Raw genomic sequence first — 18,495 nt, 5'->3', positions numbered from 1 at the left:
CTAACCGGCACGGGTGAGGGCCAATTGCTTAACTCTGCCGATGCGATACTGAGAGGGTCCCTAGCGGCGTCTGAGATTGTGAGCAGCGAGACGACCCAGTCCATGACTATCCCCATAGACCCACAGTGCAAACGCTGTCCGACAGTCCGGGAAAGCTGCTTGGCTTCACCTAAAGCATATCAATGGTCCCCACCTAGCCGACTTACACAGTGGATGTCAGCTGTCTCTCCACTCCCCACTCGTAACACAAAACATGGCGATTACCAGGGCCGTAGATGCTCTCAAGCTTACACAGCCATCTCGATCTTGCAGTTGGAGAGTGAAGATGTGTTGCGGCTCCAGCCTATTCCCGCTGGTACAGGTCTTTTGGGACAGAAGGTGATCCATGCTCGAAAGCCACAACCACTAACATCTGTGGAGGGGGTAAGAAATAACAAAGACGCTCCCCAATATCTTTTCCTTCAGCACATAATTTGCGAGGGGCAAAATATGTCAGCCCCGTGGAATGCAACAAATACACTTGCAAGACTGTCACCGGTGCTGGATATACGTAGGAGAACAGACTTTAAAGTGGTCCATGTTGGTGTAGGGTAATCTGCATTCAACTTGTTCCATATATGCTCTGCATACCCTAATTTTATTTGTATTGGGACAGCTTCAAACAGGGTTGCTACTATATTCTAATGTCGAATTTCAGGGAAGTCCTCAGATCAGTGCATAGCTTTAGTTTACCTGGACTGTGCACACTCCTGGACGTAAGGTGTATAATGGTTGTGCACTGACTAATGGATTTTTCAAGTTTATTTCAAAATAGCAAAAACCTTAGGAAGATTTATGTCTGTTTTCCTTGAGCTATTGACAGTCTTGAGTATTGTCAATTAATGGTTAATACAAGCATATAGAATAGCTGTTTATTATTTGCTCTGTAAGTGATAGCTCAAATAATTCCCTGCAGTCACCCCTTACCTAAAGCCTGTATATCCCCTATAGAGTTCCTATATAATAGGTTTATTTATAACTTGTAATTTTATGTGAAATACATTCTCTCACTCTCTCATGATATTACATATTTCCCGGTTAGGGGAGACAGAAAAGGTCCCTGTATATATTTTTTCATGGGTTTAACCTTTCCTTTAATCAGAAAGCAGTTACTGAGCATAGTATAGTTTTTTGCTCCAAACTCCTTCATGCACAAAACTTGGTAATGGAAAAGTGATCTGACTACTTTCAACTGCTACATTGCACCGCTGGGTATATTTATGCTATATAAAGTTATGTTCATATATACTTGTTATACCTATAGTTAAAATGGTTTATGAAGGTCCAAAAGGGGCCTTATATGTTCGCAATTCTCCTATTATCCTTTCTACTAGCTACGTTGGAGGCCCAAAAGTGGCTTCCCCAGCTTCAAGGAGATAAACAAATGGGGAAAAAAAAAAATGTGGGTTAAGGTTTGTTGTCTTCTGTTGCATAATGAAGGTCCTGCTTAGACAGTTATTTTTATTATTGAATTTCACACTCCCCTGCATTTAACTGTAACCATTCATCTGTGTATTGCTGTACTGTCGTGAAGTGTAACGGCAGTACAACCCTTCTTCAACAGTACCTGTATGACTATGTTTTTTAACCCTCAATAAAAATTATTTAAAAAAAAAAAAAAAAATGAACATCTGGCACATCCGCCAGGCGTTTGTGCAATAAAATAGACAGAGCAGAAATTTGACCCTTCAGGGTACTAGCAGATAAACCTTTCTCCAAACCCTCCTGGAGAAAAGAAAAAACCCTAGGAATCCTAACTCTACTCCACGAGTAGCCTTTGGATTCACACCAATAAAAATATTTACGCTAAATCTTATAATAAATCTTCCTAGTCACAGGCTTACGAGCCTGAATCATAGTCTCAATGAATCAAGCATTCAATCTCCAAGCAGTCAGCTTCAGAGAAACGCGATTTGGATGAATGAAGGGACCCTGCAGAAGCAGGTCCTTTCTTAATGGAAGACGCCAAGGTGGAAGGGAAGACATCTCCACCAGATCTGCAAAAAAGATTCTGCGAGGCCACACTGGAGCAATGAGAAGCACCGATGACCTCTCTTGCAATGACCCAAGGAAGAAGAGCAAATGGAGGGAACACATATGCCAGACTGAAAGTCCAAGGTACTGACAGAGCATCTATCAGAACAGCCTGAGGATCCTTCGACCTCGACCCGTACCTAGGGAGCTTGGCATTCCGACAAGATGCCATGAGATCCAACTCTGGCTGCCCCCAACTGAGAATCAAGCTGGAAAATACCTCTGGATGAAGTTCCCACTCCCCCGGATGAAAAATCTGTCTGCTCAGAAAATCCACTTCCCAATTGTCCACCCCTGGAATATGGATAGCAGACAGACAACAGTTGTGAATCTCCGCCCACTGAATAATCTTGGCTACCTCTGTTATGGCCAAGGAACTCCTAGTTCCTCCCTGATGATTGATTTAAGCCACTCATGTTATGTTGTCCGACTGAAACCAGATAAACTGGGTTGAGGCCAGGCTAGAAGAGCATTGAAAATTGCTCTCTGTTCCAAAACATTTATTGGAAGAACTGATTCCTCCCGAGTCCATAGACCCTGAGCGCCTAATGAACCCTAGACAGCACCCCAGCCCAGCAAACTAGCATCCGTGGTTACAATCACCCAGGCAGGTTTTCAAAAGCAAGTTCCCTGAGAGAGAAGATCCTGAGACAACCACCATAGAAGAGAATTTCTGGACATCTGATCTAGAACAATCTTTGGAGATAAATCTGCATAATCCCCGTTCCACTGCCTGAGCAAGCATAACTGCAGTGGTCTAAGATGGAACCGAGCAAATGGAATGGTGTCCATTACTGAAACCATCAGACCAATAACCTCCACGCACTGAGCCACTGACGGCCGAAGAAGGGACTGAAGAGCAAGACACGTATTGAAAATCTTTGACTTTCACCTTCCAACCATGGGAGCACAGTAAAGACAACAACAACTCTGTGTGGGAGTTTGCTAGTTGAAAAGATGGAGCCTGAAATAGAATGTCGTCCAGATAAGGAGCCACTGCAACACCCCTCAATCGAAGCACGGCCAACAATACTCCCAGGACCTTTGAAAAAATTCTGGGAGATGTTGCCAGACCAAAATGAAGAGCTACAAACTGAAAATGTTTGTCTAGAAATGCAAATCTTAGGAACCTGTGATGATCTCTGTGAATGGGAATATGCAGATATGCATCCTTTAGATCCACTGTGGTCATGAACTGACCTTCCTGAACCAAAGGAAGAATGGAACGAATAGTTTCCATCTTGAAAGACGGAACCCTAAGAAACTTGTTTACACTCTTGAGATCTAAAATAGGTCTGAAAGTTCCCTCCTTTTTGGGAACGACGAAGAGATCGGAATAGAAACCCAGACCCTGTTCCTGAACTGGAACAGGAACTATCACTCCCATGTCGGAAAGATTCTGAACACAACGTAAGAACGCCTCTCCTTTTATCTGGTTTACAGATAACCTGGAGAGAAGAAACCTGCCTCTGGGAGGAAAATTCTTGAACTCAAGTTTGTAACCCTGGGACACGATATCTACCACCCAGGGATCCTGAACATCTCAAACCCAAGCTTGAGAGGAAGAAGAGGAAGATTTACCAGAGAAGTTATGAAAGGAACGAAAATTACTCTGCCGACCCTTCTGTTTATTTCTTTTATCCTGAGGAAGAGAATGCCCCTTCCCTCCCATAATATCAGAAATAATCTCAGCCAAACCTGGCCCAAACAAGGTCTTACCATTGTAAGGAATAGACAAAAGCTTAGACTTAGGATTTTAACCATAAAGCTCTCCGAGTTAAAATGGCAAAAAACGAAATTTTAGCTCCCAACTTGATGACCTGTAGAGAAGCATCTGCAATAAAGGAATTAGCCAACTTCAAAGCCTTGATTCTATCTTGAATTTCTTTAAGAGGAGTATCTTGCTGAATAGAATAAGACAATACATCAAACCAATATGCCGCCACAGTAGTAACTGTAGCAATACATGCAGCCGGTTGCCATTGATACCCGTGGTGAACATACATCTTTTTAAGCAAAGCTTCCAACTTCTTATCCATAGGATCTTTAAAGGAACAACTGTCCTCAATAGGAATAGTGGTCCTCTTGGTCAGAGTGGAAGCTGCTCCCTCCACCTTAGGAACCATCTGCCAAGATTCCTTAATAGAAACAGCAATAGGAAAAAAGGAATCCCAGGCTTCTCCCATTCTTATGCAATAATATCTTAAACACAATCTGGTATAGGAAAAACTTCCACCGAGGAAGGGACATAAAAAAACGTATTAAGTTTACTAGATTTCTTAGGAATAACCATGACTGACGCCTCAGAGTCATCCAAGATAGCCAAAACGTCCTTGAATAACAAACGGAGGTGCTCCAGCTTAAACCTAAAGGAGACAACCTCAGGTTCAGAAGAAGGATTTACACTATCAGAATCCAAGATCTGACCCTCAGATGCTACTGAAGTATCTTCCTCCTCAGACTTATGAGAAGAAACACTAGACACAATTGCAACAGAATCAGAAACCTTATACTTCCTCCTGCACTTCCCCTGTAACATAGGAAAAGCAGGCAAAGCCTCAGATACTGCTGAGGATATATGGGTAGCCATATCCTGCAAGGAAAAACCAACCTGAGACGAAACACAGGGCACTGCAGAAGATTGGGACATATGAGGAGAAAGCTGCGGAATAGCCTGAACAGAAGACTCCTGAACAACATCCGCCCTAGACAATGAAGGCTCAGAATCAAAAAGTCTATCCTTGTAATGTAATGTTCTCTCAATACAAGAGGAACAAAAAGGGATAGGAGGCTCAAAATTACTATTTAAACATAGAGAACAAACAACAGCTTGCAGGGCCTCTTGGTCCATCTTATTCCATAGGAAAAACACCTTAATAAATAAAAAATTCTAAGTTCAAATCAGAATTTTAATGAAACAAAAAAATGTTACTGTCCCTTTAAAAAAATTTTTTTTTTAAAACTAGAAAATCCTTAAACTGCACAATAAATCTTGCAATAACAATTTTTCACAAAATGAATACAAAAAGAGACACAAACGTTATAGTCCCTGAAATTCAGACAGAAACTTAAATATAAACAGAGCAACAGCCCCACAAAAAAACAACAGGCAACCTCCACACCTCAGCAAGCTCTGCTGAGATGCCTACCTGACCTCCTTGCTACTGGAAACAAAGTCAGAAAATGATCCGGACCCCCATACAGCCGCACCGGAGAGAACGCTGAACCACCTCTGAGGAGCTATGAAACAGAGCTACAACATCCAGGAACAACAGGAAACAGCTAAAACGGTGCCAAAATATGCCCTTGCTATCTCAGATAAGCACGCTTATTGTGGGCGTGGCCTAAAAAAACTCCCGTAGCCATTAATACACAAACAAAAAACATGTACACCAAAGTGAAAACCTAATAAACTGAGCAAAACATCCCCAGTGCCAGAAAAAACTGCCATACAATAATCCGTTAACCTGGAAGGCTGATTGTATACTTAGACAGAATTAACTGTCAAAGTGCCAAATTCTCCAATTTCAAAACAGGGAAAGAAATAGACACTTACCTCAAAAATCTGTCCGGCAGCAGGACAGCTCACTTGGTATGAGAGGGGCTTCCTACCTCACATGGACCTGTGGAAAAAAGAAAAGGCTGAGTAAACGTACTCAAACTTTTAACAAGGGCAGCATGAAGAGGGAGAGAGATGGGGGTGTGCCTGGAAGCTGCAAAGCTAGGGGTTTATTATCTGGTGCACAGAAGGGGGGGGGGGGGCGTAATCTCATTCAGTTCACTGCTCTGTTCCACTCTATTGCAGGGCACTAAGTACTGTAAGTTTTCCTAGTAGAATTTAAAGGGACAGTCTACTCCAAAATTGTTATTGTTTAAAAAACATAATTTATGTAAGAACTTACCTGATAAATTAATTTCTTTCATATTGGCAAGAGTCCATGAGCTAGTGACGTATGGGATATACATTCCTACCAGGAGGGGCAAAGTTTCCCAAACCTCAAAATGCCTATAAATAAACCCCTCACCACACCCACAATTCAGTTTAACGAATAGCCAAGTAGTGGGGTGATAAAAGAAAGGAGTAAAAAGTATCAACAAAGGAATTTGGAAATAATTGTGCTTTATACAAAAAAATCATAACCACCATAAAAAGGGTGGGCCTCATGGACTCTTGCCAATATGAAAGAAATTAATTTATCAGGTAAGTTCTTACATAAATTATGTTTTCTTTCATGTAATTGGCAAGAGTCCATGAGCTAGTGATGTATGGGATAGCAATACCCAAGATGTAGAACTCCATGGAAGAGTCACTAGAGAGGGAGGGATAAAATAATAGCCATTTTCTGCTGAAAATTAATCCACAACCCAAAATATAAATTATTCTCATGATGAAAAGAAAATACTTAATCATAAGCAGAGGAATCAAACTGAAACAGCTGCCTGAAGAACTTTTCTACCAAAAACTGCTTCTGAAGAAGCAAATACATCAAAACGGTAGAATTTTGTAAATGTATGCAAAGAAGACCAAGTCGCTGCTTTGCAAATCTTATCAACTGAAGCTTCATTCTTAAATGCCCACGAAGTGGAGAGTGATCTAGTAGAATGAGCAGTATTTCTCTGAGGCAGGGCCTCGCCCGACTCTAAATATGCCTAATGAATCACAAGCTTTAACCAGGATGCCAAGGAAATGGCAGAAGCCTTCTGACCTTTCCTTGAACCAGAAAAGATAACAAATAGACTAGAAGTCTTCCTGAAATCTTTAGTAGCGTCAACATAATATTTCAAAGCTCTAACCACATCCAAATAATGTAAGGATCTTTCCAAAGAATTCTTAGGATTAGGACACAAAGAAGGGACAACAATTTCTCTACTAATGTTGTTAGAATTCACAACCTTAGGAAGAAATTTAAATGAAGTCCGCAAAACTGCCTTATCCTGATGAAAAATCAAAAAAGGAGAGTCACAAGAAAGGGCAGACAATTCAGAAACTCTTCTAGCAGAAGAGATGGCAAAAAGGAACAACACTTTCCAAGAAAGTAGTTTAATGTCCAAAGAATGCATAGGCTCAAACGGAGGAACCTGTAATGCCTTTAAAACCAAATTAAGACTCCATGGAGGAGAGATTGATTTAATGACAGGCTTGATACGGACCAAAGCCTGTACGAAACAGTGAATATCAGGAAGCTTAGCAATTTTTCTGTGAAATAAAACAGAAAGAGCAGAGATCTGTAATTTCAAGGAACTTGCAGACAAACCTTTATCTAAACCATCCTGAAGAAACTTTAAAATTCTAGGAATTCTAAAAGAATGCCAGGAGAATTTATGAGAAGAACACCATGAAATATAGGTCTTCCAAACTCGATAATAAATCTTCCTAGAAACAGATTTACGAGCCTGTAACATAGTATTAATCACGGAGTCAGAGAAACCTCTATGACTAAGCACTAGGCGTTCAATTTCCATACCCTCAAATTTAATGATTTGAGATCCTGATGGAAAAACGGACCTTGAGACAAAAGGTCTGGCCTTAATGGAAGTGACCAAGGTTGGCAACTGGACATCCGAACAAGATCAGCATACCAAAACCTGTGAGGCCATGCTGGAGCTACCAGCAGCACAAACAATTGTTCCATGATGATCTTGGAAACCACTCTTGAAAGAAGAACCAGAGGCGGAAAAACATATGCAGGTTGGTAACACCAAGGAACTGCTAATGCATCCACTGCCTCCGCTTGAGGATCCCTGGACCTGGACAGGTACCTGGGAAGTTTCTTGTTTAGATGAGATGCCATCAGATCTATTTCTGGAAGTCCCCATATCTGAACAATCTGAGAAAACACATCTGGATGGAGCGACCACTCCCCCGTATGTAAAGTCTGACGGCCGAGATAATCCGCCTCCCAATTGTCTACACCTGGGATATTAACCACAGAAATTAGACAGGAGCTGGATTCCGCCCAAGCAAGTATCCGAGATACTTCTTCATAGATTGGGGACTGTGAGTCCCACCTTGATGATTGACATATGCCACAGTTGTGATATTGTCTGTCTGAAAACAAATGAACGGCTCTCTCTTCAATAGGGGCCAAACCTGAAGAGCCCTGAAAATAGCACAGAGTTCTAAAATATTGATTGGCAATCTCGCCTCTTGAGATTTCCAAACCCCCTGTGCTGTCAGAGATCCCCAGACAGCTCCCCAACCTGAAAGACTTGCATCTGTTGTGATCACGGTCCAGGTTGGATGAACAAAAGAGGCCCCCTGAATCATACAATGGTGATCTAACCACCAAGTCGGAGTGAGTTGAACATTGGGATTTAAGGATATTAATTGTGATATCTTTGTATAATCCCTGCACCATTGATTCAGCATACAAAGCTGGAGAGGTCTCATATGAAAACGAGCAAAGGGGATCGCGTCCAATGCTGCAGTCATGAGACCTAAAACTGCACATAGCCACTGAAGGGAACGATTGAGACTGAAGATTCCAACAAGCTGAAACCAATTGACTCGTCTCGAGTCATGGACACTGAATCTATGTGGAAACCTAAAAAGGTGACCCTTGTCTGAGGAATCAAAGAACTTTTTGGTAAATTGATCCTCCAACCATGTCTTTGAAGAAACAACACTAGTTGATTTGTGTGAGATTCTGCAGAATGTAAAGACTGAGCTAGTACCAAGATATCGTCCAAATAAGGAAACACCACAATACCCCATTCTCTTATTACAGAGAAAAGGTCACCTAGAACCTTTGAAAAGATTCCTGGAGCTGTGGCTAGGCCAGACGGAAGAGCGACAAATTCGTAATGCTTGTCTAGAAAAGAGAATCTCAGAAACTGATAGTGATCTGGATAAATCAAAATATGAAGATATGCATCCTGTAAGTCTATTGTGGGCACATAATGCCCTTGCTGAACAAAAGGCAGAATAGACATTATAATCAGCATTTTGAAAAATTGGCACTTTTACATATCGATTCAAAATTTTTAGATCCAAAAATGATCTTTATGAATTTTCTTTCTTGGGACAATGAATAGATTTGAATAAAACCCCAGACCCTGTTCGTGAAATGAAACTGGCATGATTACCCCAGATAACTCTAGGCCTGAAACACACTTCCTGAAGCCTGAGCCTTACAGGGTTTGCTGGAATGCGTGAGAGAAAAAATCGTCTCACAAGCAGTCTTAATCTGAATCCAATTCTGAACCCCTGAAAGACAATACTCTGAATCCAATTATTTTGGACTGAATTGATCCAAATATCTTAGTAAAATCTTAATCTGCCCCGTACCCGCTGAGCTGGAATAAGAGCCGCACCTTCATGCGGACTTGGGGGCTGGCTTAATCTCTTAAATGGCTTGGATTTATTTCAATTTGAAGAAGGCTTCCAATTGGAAACAGATTCCTTGGGGAAGAATTAGATTTCTATTCCTTATTTAAGAACGAAAACGATTAGAAGCTTAATATTTACCCTTAGATCTTAATCTTGAGGCAAAAAAACTCCCTTCCCCCAGTGACAGTTGAATTTATTGAATCCAACTGTGATCCAAATAATTTATTACCTTGGAAGGAAAGAAATAACAATCTCGACTTAGAAGTCATATCAGCATTCCAAGATTTAAGCCACAAAGCTCTTTTAGCTAAAATAGCTAAAGACCTAGATTTAACATCAATCTTGATAATATCAACAAAGGCATCACAAATGAAATTATTAGAATGTTAATAATGCTAGACAAATCATGATACAATACTAGTTGTGCTAATGTTTCCAACCAAAAGGTTGAAGCAGCTGCAACAATAGCCAAAGACATTGCAGGCCTAAGAAAAAGACCTGAAAATAAATAAACTCTCCTTAGATAAGATACAAGTTTCCTATCTAAAGGATCTTAAAAGAAATATTATCTTCCATAGGAATAGTAGTACGTTTAGCAAGAGTAGAGATAGCCCCTAAAACTCCAATCTTAACTGCTGGCAAAGGATACATTTTTTAAAACCTTGAAGTTAGGAATAAAAGAAGTACCAGGCCTATTCCATTCCTAAGAAAACATATCAGAAATAGCATTAGGAACTGGAAAAACCTCTGGAATAACCACAGGAGGTTTATAAACATAATTGAAACGTTTACTAGTTTTAATATAAAGAGGACTAGTCTCCTCAATATCCAATAATGAACACTTCTTCAACAAAGAATGAATGTACTCAATTTTAATTAAATAAGTAGATTTGTCAGTGTCAATATCTGAGGAAGGATCTTCTGAATCAGATAGATTTTCATCAGAGGAGGATAATTCAGTATGTTGTCGGTCATTTGAAATTTCATCAACTTATGAGAAGTTTAAAAAGACCTTTACATTTATTAGAAGGCGGGATGGCAGACAAAAGCCTTCTGAATAAAAACAGCAATAAATTGTTATAAATTCACAGGTATATTTTGTACATTAGAAGTTTAAAGAACAACAACAGGCAATGTACTATTACTGATGGACACATTCTCTGCATGTAAAAGTTTATCATGACAACTTATTACAAACCACAGCATTACAACAAATGTACTTAGCTTTGGAAGAACTGATATCAGTTAGCAGGATTCCAACAGTGACTTCTGAGACAGGATCAGAATGAGACATCTTGCAAATGTAAGAGAAAAAACAACATATAAAGCAAAATTATCAATTTCCTTATATGTCAGTTTCAGGAATGGGGGAAGAAATGCAAACAGCATAGCCCTCTGAAAGAGAAAAAAAGACAAGAGGCATATAGGAATGGAGTTTAAAATAATGACAATATTTGGCGCCAAGTATGACGCACAAAGAAACAGACATTTTTTTGGCGCTAACAACATCTGGAAATGACACACTCGCGTCATTGAAGACGCAACCTTGTGAAACGACTTGTTGACGCCGGAAATGACGAAATATAGTTTGGCATTTTGCGCCCTCGCGAGCCAAATTCTGCCCGTGAATTTAAAATGTCAGTCAATTTGAAAAAAGACTATACCCCAGGTAAGAAATAAGTTTTCCTAAAAAATGCATTTCCCAAATATGAAACTGACAGTCTGCTGAAGGAAATACATGAACCTGACTCATGGCAAATATAAGTACAATACATATATTTAGAACTTTATATTAATGCATAAAGTGCCGAACCATAGCTGAGGTGTCTTAAGTAATAAAAACACTTACCAAAAGACACCCATCCACATATAGCAGATAGCCAAACCAGTACTGAAACGAGAATCAGTAGAGGTAATGGTATATAAGAGTATATCGTCGATCTGAAAAGGGAGGTAGGAGATGAATCTCTACGACCGATAACAGAGAACCTATGAAATAGATCCCCGTGAGGAAAACCATTGCATTCAATAGGTAATACTCCCTTCACATCCCTCTGACATTCGCTGTACTCAGAGGAACCGGGCTTCAAAAATGCTGAGAAGTGCATATCAATGTAGAATCTAGGCACAATCTTACTTCACCACCTCCATAGGAGGCAACGTTTGTAAAACTGAATTGTGGGTGTGGTGAGGAGTGTATTTATAGGCATTTTGAGGTTTGGGAAACTTTGCCCCTCCTGGTAGGATTGTAAATCCCATACCTCACTAGCTCATGGACTCTTGCCAATTACATGAAAGAAAGATAGATAACACCTTTACTACCCATTTTCTAGCTTTGCATACCCAACACTATTATATTAATATAGCCTTTAAACCTCTAAATTTCTGCCTGTTTTTAAGCCCCTGCAGGACCCTTTATGTAAGTGCATTTTATTAGCTTTTCACTGCAAGACACTGCTAGTTCATGTGTTCCAAATAGATAACATTGTGTTCACTCCCATGGAGTTATTCACGAGTCAGCACTAATTAGCTGAAATGCAATTCTGTAAATAGTACTGGAATAAGGAGGCAGTCTGCAGAGGCTTAGATAAAAGATAATCAGAGAGGAAAAAACATAATTTATGCTTACCTGATAAATTTATTTCTCTTGTAGTGTATCCAGTCCACGGATCATCCATTACTTGTGGGATATTCTCCTTCCCAACAGGAAGTTGCAAGAGGATCACCCACAGCAGAGCTGCTATATAGCTCCTCCCCTCACTGCCATATCCAGTCATTCGACCGAAACAAGACGAGAAAGGAGAAACCATAGGGTGCAGTGGTGACTGTAGTTTAATTAAAATTTAGACCTGCCTAAAAAGGACAGGGCGGGCCGTGGACTGGATACACTACAAGAGAAATAAATTTATCAGGTAAGCATAAATTATGTTTTCTCTTGTTAAGAGTATCCAGTCCACGGATCATCCATTACTTGTGGGATACCAATACCAAAGCTAAAGTACACGGATGATGGGAGGGACAAGGCAGGAACTTAAACGGAAGGAACCACTGCCTGTAGAACCTTTCTCCCAAAAACAGCCTCCGAAGAAGCAAAAGTGTCAAATTTGTAAAATTTTGAAAAGGTGTGAAGCGAAGACCAAGTCGCAGCCTTGCAAATCTGTTCAACAGAGGCCTCATTTTTAAAGGCCCAGGTGGAAGCCACAGCTCTAGTAGAATGAGCTGTAATCCTTTCAGGGGGCTGCTGTCCAGCAGTCTCATAGGCTAAGCGTATTATGCTCCGAAGCCAAAAGGAGAGAGAGGTTGCCGAAGCTTTTTGACCTCTCCTCTGTCCAGAGTAAACGACAAACAGGGCAGATGTTTGACGAAAATCTTTAGTAGCCTGTAAGTAAAACTTCAAGGCACGGACTACGTCCAGATTATGCAAAAGACGTTCCTTCTTTGAAGAAGGATTAGGACACAATGATGGAACAACAATCTCTTGATTGATATTCCTGTTAGAAACCACCTTAGGTAAAAACCCAGGTTTGGTACGCAGAACTACCTTGTCTGAATGAAAAATCAGATAAGGAGAATCACAATGTAAGGCAGATAACTCAGAGACTCTTCGAGACGAGGAAATAGCCATCAAAAACAGAACTTTCCAAGATAAAAGTTTAATATCAATGGAATGATGGGGTTCAAATGGAACTCCCTGAAGAACTTTAAGAACCAAGTTGAAGCTCGACGGGGGAGCAACAGTTTTAAACACAGGTTTAATCCTAACCAAAGCCTGACAAAATGCCTGGACGTCTAGAACTTCTGCCAGACGCTTGTGCAAAAGAATAGACAGAGCAGAGATCTGTCCTTTTAAAGAACTAGCTGATAAGCCTTTGTCCAAACCCTCTTAGAGAAAGGACAATATCCTAGGAATCCTAACCTTACTCCATGAGTAACTCTTGGATTCACACCAATAAAGATATTTACGCCATATCTTATGGTAGATTTTCCTGGTGACAGGCTTCCGAGCCTGTATTAAGGTATCAATGACTGACTCGGAGAAGCCACGCCTTGATAGAATCAAGCGTTCAATCTCCATGCAGTCAGTCTCAGAGAAATTAGATTTGGATGATTGAAAGGACCTTGTATTAGAAGGTCCTGCCTCAGAGGCAGAGTCCATGGTGGAAGAGATGACATGTCCACTAGGTCTGCATACCAGGTCCTGCGTGGCCCCGCAGGCGCTATCAGAATCACTGATGCTCTCTCCTGTTTGATTTGGCAATCAGTCGAGGGAGCAGAGGAAACGGTGGAAACACATAGGCCAGGTTGAAGAACCAAGGAGCTGCTAGAGCATCTATCAGCGTTGCTCCCGGGTCCCTGGACCTGGATCCGTAACAAGGAAGCTTGGCATTCTGGTGAGACGCCATGAGATCCAGTTCTGGTTTGCCCCAACGATGGACCAGTTGAGCAAACACCTCCGGATGGAGTTCCCACTCCCCCGGATGAAAAGTCTGACGACTTAGAAAATCCGCCTCCCAGTTCTCTACGCCTGGGATGTGGATCGCTGACAGGTGGCAAGAGTGAGACTCTGCCCAGCGAATTATCTTTGAGACTTCTAACATCGCTAGGGAACTCCTGGTTCCCCCTTGATGGTTGATGTAAGCCACAGTCGTGATGTTGTCCGACTGAAATCTGATGAACCTCAGTGTTGCTAACTGAGGCCAAGCTAGAAGAGCATTGAATATTGCTCTTAACTCCAGAATATTTATTGGGAGGAGTTTCTCCTCCTGAGTCAACGATCCCTGAGCCTTCAGGGAGTTCCAGACTGCGCCCCAACCTAGAAGGCTGGCATCTGTTGTTACAATCGTCCAATCTGGCCTGCGAAAGGTCATACCCTTGGACAGATGGACCCGAGAAAGCCACCAGAGAAGAGAATCTCTGGTCTCTTGATCCAGATTTAGTAGAGGGGACAAATCTGAGTAATCCCCATTCCACTGACTTAGCATGCATAATTGCAGCGGTCTGAGATGCAGGCGCGCAAATGGCACTATGTCCATTGCCGCTACCATTAAGCTGATTACTTCCATGCACTGAGCCACTGACGGGCGTGGAATGGAATGAAGGACACGGCAAGCATTTAGAAGTTTTGATAACCTGGACTCCGTCAGGTAAATTTTCATCTCTACAGAATCTATAAGAGTCCCTAGGAAGGAGACTCTTGTGAGTGGTGATAGAGAACTCTTTTCCACGTTCACTTTCCACCCATGCGACCTCAGAAATGCCAGAACTATCTCTGTATGAGACTTGGCAATTTGAAAGCTTGACGCCTATATCAGGATGTCGTCTAGATACGGAGCCACCGCTATGCCTCGCGGTCTTAGAACGCCAGAAGTGAGCCCAGAACCTTTGTAAAAATTCTCGGGGCAGTGGCCAACCCGAAGGGAATAGCTACAAATTGGTAATGCCTGTCTAGAAAGGCAAACCTTAGGAACCGATTATGATCTTTGTGAATCGGTATGTGAAGGTAGGCATCCTCCACTGTGGTCATGTACTGACCCTCTTGGATCATGGGTAGGATGGTCCGAATAGTTTCCATTTTGAATGATGGAACTCTGAGGAATTTGTTTAAGATCTTTAGATCCAAGATTGGTCTGAAGGTTCCCTCTTTCTTGGGAACCACAAACAGATTTGAATAAAATCCCTGTCCTTGTTCTGTCCACGGAACTGGATGGATTACTCCCATTACTAGGAGGTCTTGCACACAGCTTAGGAATGCCTCTTTCTTTATCTGGTTTGCTGATAACCTTGAAAGATGAAATCTCCCTTGTGGAGGAGAAGCTTTGAAGTCCAGAAGATATCCCTGAGATATGATCTCCTACACCCAGGGATCCTGAACATCTCTTGCCCACGCCTGGGCGAAGAGAGAAAGTCTGCCCCCCACTAGATCCGTTTCCGGATAGGGGGCTGTTCCTTCATGCTGTCTTGGGGGCAGCAGCAGGCTTTCTGGCCTGCTTGCCCTTGTTCCAGGACTGGTTAGGTTTCCAGGCCTGTCTGGAATGAGCAACAGTTCCCTCTTGTTTTGAAGCGGAGGAAGTTGATGCTGCTCCTGCCTTGAAAATTCGAAAGGCACGAAAATTAGACTGTTTGGCCTTTGATTTGGCCCTGTCCTGAGGAAGGGTATGACCCTTGCCTCCAGTAATGTCAGCAATAATTTCCTTCAAGCCAGGCCCGAATAAGGTCTGCCCCTTGAAAGGAATGTTGAGTAATTTAGACTTTGAAGTCACGTCAGCTGACCAGGATTTAAGCCATAGCGCCCTACGCGCCTGGATGGCGAATCCGGAATTCTTAGCCGTTAGTTTAGTCAAATGAACAATGGCATCAGAAACAAATGAGTTAGCTAGCTTAAGCGTTCTAAGCTTGTCAATAATTTCATTCAATGGAGCTGTCTGGATGGCCTCTTCCAGGGCCTCAAACCAGAATGCCGCCGCAGCAGTGACAGGCGCAATGCATGCAAGGGGCTGTAAAATAAAACCTTGTTGAATAAACATTTTCTTAAGGTAACCCTCCAATTTTTTATCCATTGGATCTGAAAAAGCACAACTGTCCTCAACCGGGATAGTGGTACGCTTTGCTAAAGTAGAAACTGCTCCCTCCACCTTAGGGACCGTCTGCCATAAGTCCCGTGTAGTGGCGTCTATTGGAAACATTTTTCTAAATATAGGAGGTGGGGAAAAGGGCACACCGGGTCTATCCCACTCCTTGCTAATAATTTCTGTAAGCCTTTTAGGTATAGGAAAAATGTCAGTACACACCGGCACCGCATAGTATCTATCCAGCCTACACAATTTCTCTGGAATTGCAACTGTGTTACAGTCATTCAGAGCAGCTAATACCTCCCCAAGCAATACACGGAGGTTCTCAAGCTTAAATTTAAAATTAGAAATCTCTGAATCAGGTTTCCCCGAGTCAGAGATGTCACCCACAGACTGAAGCTCTCCGTCCTCATGTTCTGCATACTGTGACGCAGTATCAGACATGGCTCTAACAGCATTTGCGCGCTCTGTATCTCTCCTAACCCCAGAGCTATCGCGCTTGCCTCTTAATTCAGGCAATCTAGATAATACCTCTGACAGGGTATTATTCATGATTGCAGCCATGTCCTGCAAGGTAATCGCTATGGGCGTCCCTGATGTAATTGGCGCCATATTAGCGTGCGTCCCCTGAGCGGGAGGCGAAGGGTCTGACACGTGGGGAGAGTTAGTCGGCATAACTTCCCCCTCGACAGAACCCTCTGGTGATAATTCTTTTATAGATAAAGACTGATCTTTACTGTTTAAGGTGAAATCAATACATTTAGTACACATTCTCCTATGGGGCTCCACCATGGCTTTCAAACATAATGAACAAGCAGGTTCCTCTGTGTCAGACATGTTTAAACAGACTAGCAATGAGACTAGCAAGCTTGGAAAACACTTTAAAACAAGTTTACAAGCAATATAAAAAACGTTACTGCGCCTTTAAGAAACACAAATTTTCCCAAATTTTGAAATAACAGTGAAAAAATGCAGTTACACTAACGAAATTTTTACAGTGTATGTAATAAGTTAGCAGAGCATTGCACCCACTTGCAAATGGATGATTAACCCCTTAATACCAAAAACGGAATAACAAATGACAAAAACGTTTTTTAAACAGTCACAACAACTGCCACAGCTCTACTGTGGCTTTTTACCTCCCTCAATACGACTTTTGAAGCCTTTTGAGCCCTTCAGAGAAGTCCTGGATCATGCAGGAAGAAGCTGGATGTCTGTGTCTGTAATTTTTGCTGTGCAAAAAAACGCTAAAATAGGCCCCTCCCACTCATATTACAACAGTGGGAAGCCTCAGGGAACTGTTTCTAGGCAAAATTCAAGCCAGCCATGTGGAAAAAACTAGGCCCCAATAAGTTTTATCACCAAACATAAAAAACGATTAAACATGCCAGCAAACGTTTTAAAATACACTTTTATAAGAGTATGTATCTCTATTAATAAGCCTGATACCAGTCGCTATCACTGCATTTAAGGCTTTACTTACATTACTTCGGTATCAGCAGCATTTTCTAGCAAATTCCATCCCTAGAAAAATATTTTAACTGCACATACCTTATTACAGGAAAACCTGCACGCTATTCCCCCTCTGAAGTTACCTCACTCCTCAGAATATGTGAGAACAGCAAAGGATCTTAGTTACTTCTGCTAAGATCATAGAAAACGCAGGCAGATTCTTCTTCTAAATACTGCCTGAGATAAACAGTACACTCCGGTACCATTTAAAAATAACAAACTTTTGATTGAAGAAATAAACTAAGTATAAAATACCACAGTCCTCTTACGACCTCCATCTTAGTTGAGAGTTGCAAGAGAATGACTGGATATGGCAGTGAGGGGAGGAGCTATATAGCAGCTCTGCTGTGGGTGATCCTCTTGCAACTTCCTGTTGGGAAGGAGAATATCCCACAAGTAATGGATGATCCGTGGACTGGATACACTTAACAAGAGAAAAGTATATTAATATAACCGTGTTGGTTATGCAAAACTGGGGAAAGGATAATAAAGGGATTATCTATCTTTTTAAACAATACATATTTTGGAGTAGACTGTCACTTCAATTTCAGTAAATTTTATTTCTCCTAAAAAAACTAAATTCCTCCAGTGTAAGATTTTTTTGAAGTTTATATAGTGAGTGCTATTCAGGCCATTTTGTGATCCGATTCTGCAATGACATTCAGATCCCTTATTCAAGAATGTCCTCAATAGTTTCTGTGTGAAACTAGTTCCCAAAAGGAACTAATAGGTTTGTTCTAACTCTTCCCAAAACAGTTTGATCAGTTGGTATTATCACAAAATGTTGAACAATGCTCCAGTTTCACCATAGCCTCTCAAACAAACCAGGATAAGATAAAACTGAAGAAGCAAGATTACCAAGGTACTCCTAGGTAGAATGTGTATTGCAAAGGAGTTCAAAAAGGATAAGGGGTTCTAGTAAAGTCATGTTAAAACTAGGATGCAAAAGTGCAAATTATTGTCATTTGAAATTCTATTTTATAATGAGAAATTATTCTTCAATGTCTAGTA

Source organism: Bombina bombina, chromosome 1 (genome assembly GCF_027579735.1).
Source record: "Bombina bombina isolate aBomBom1 chromosome 1, aBomBom1.pri, whole genome shotgun sequence".
NCBI lineage: Eukaryota > Metazoa > Chordata > Amphibia > Anura > Bombinatoridae > Bombina > Bombina bombina.
This window is presented reverse-complemented; position numbering follows the sequence as displayed.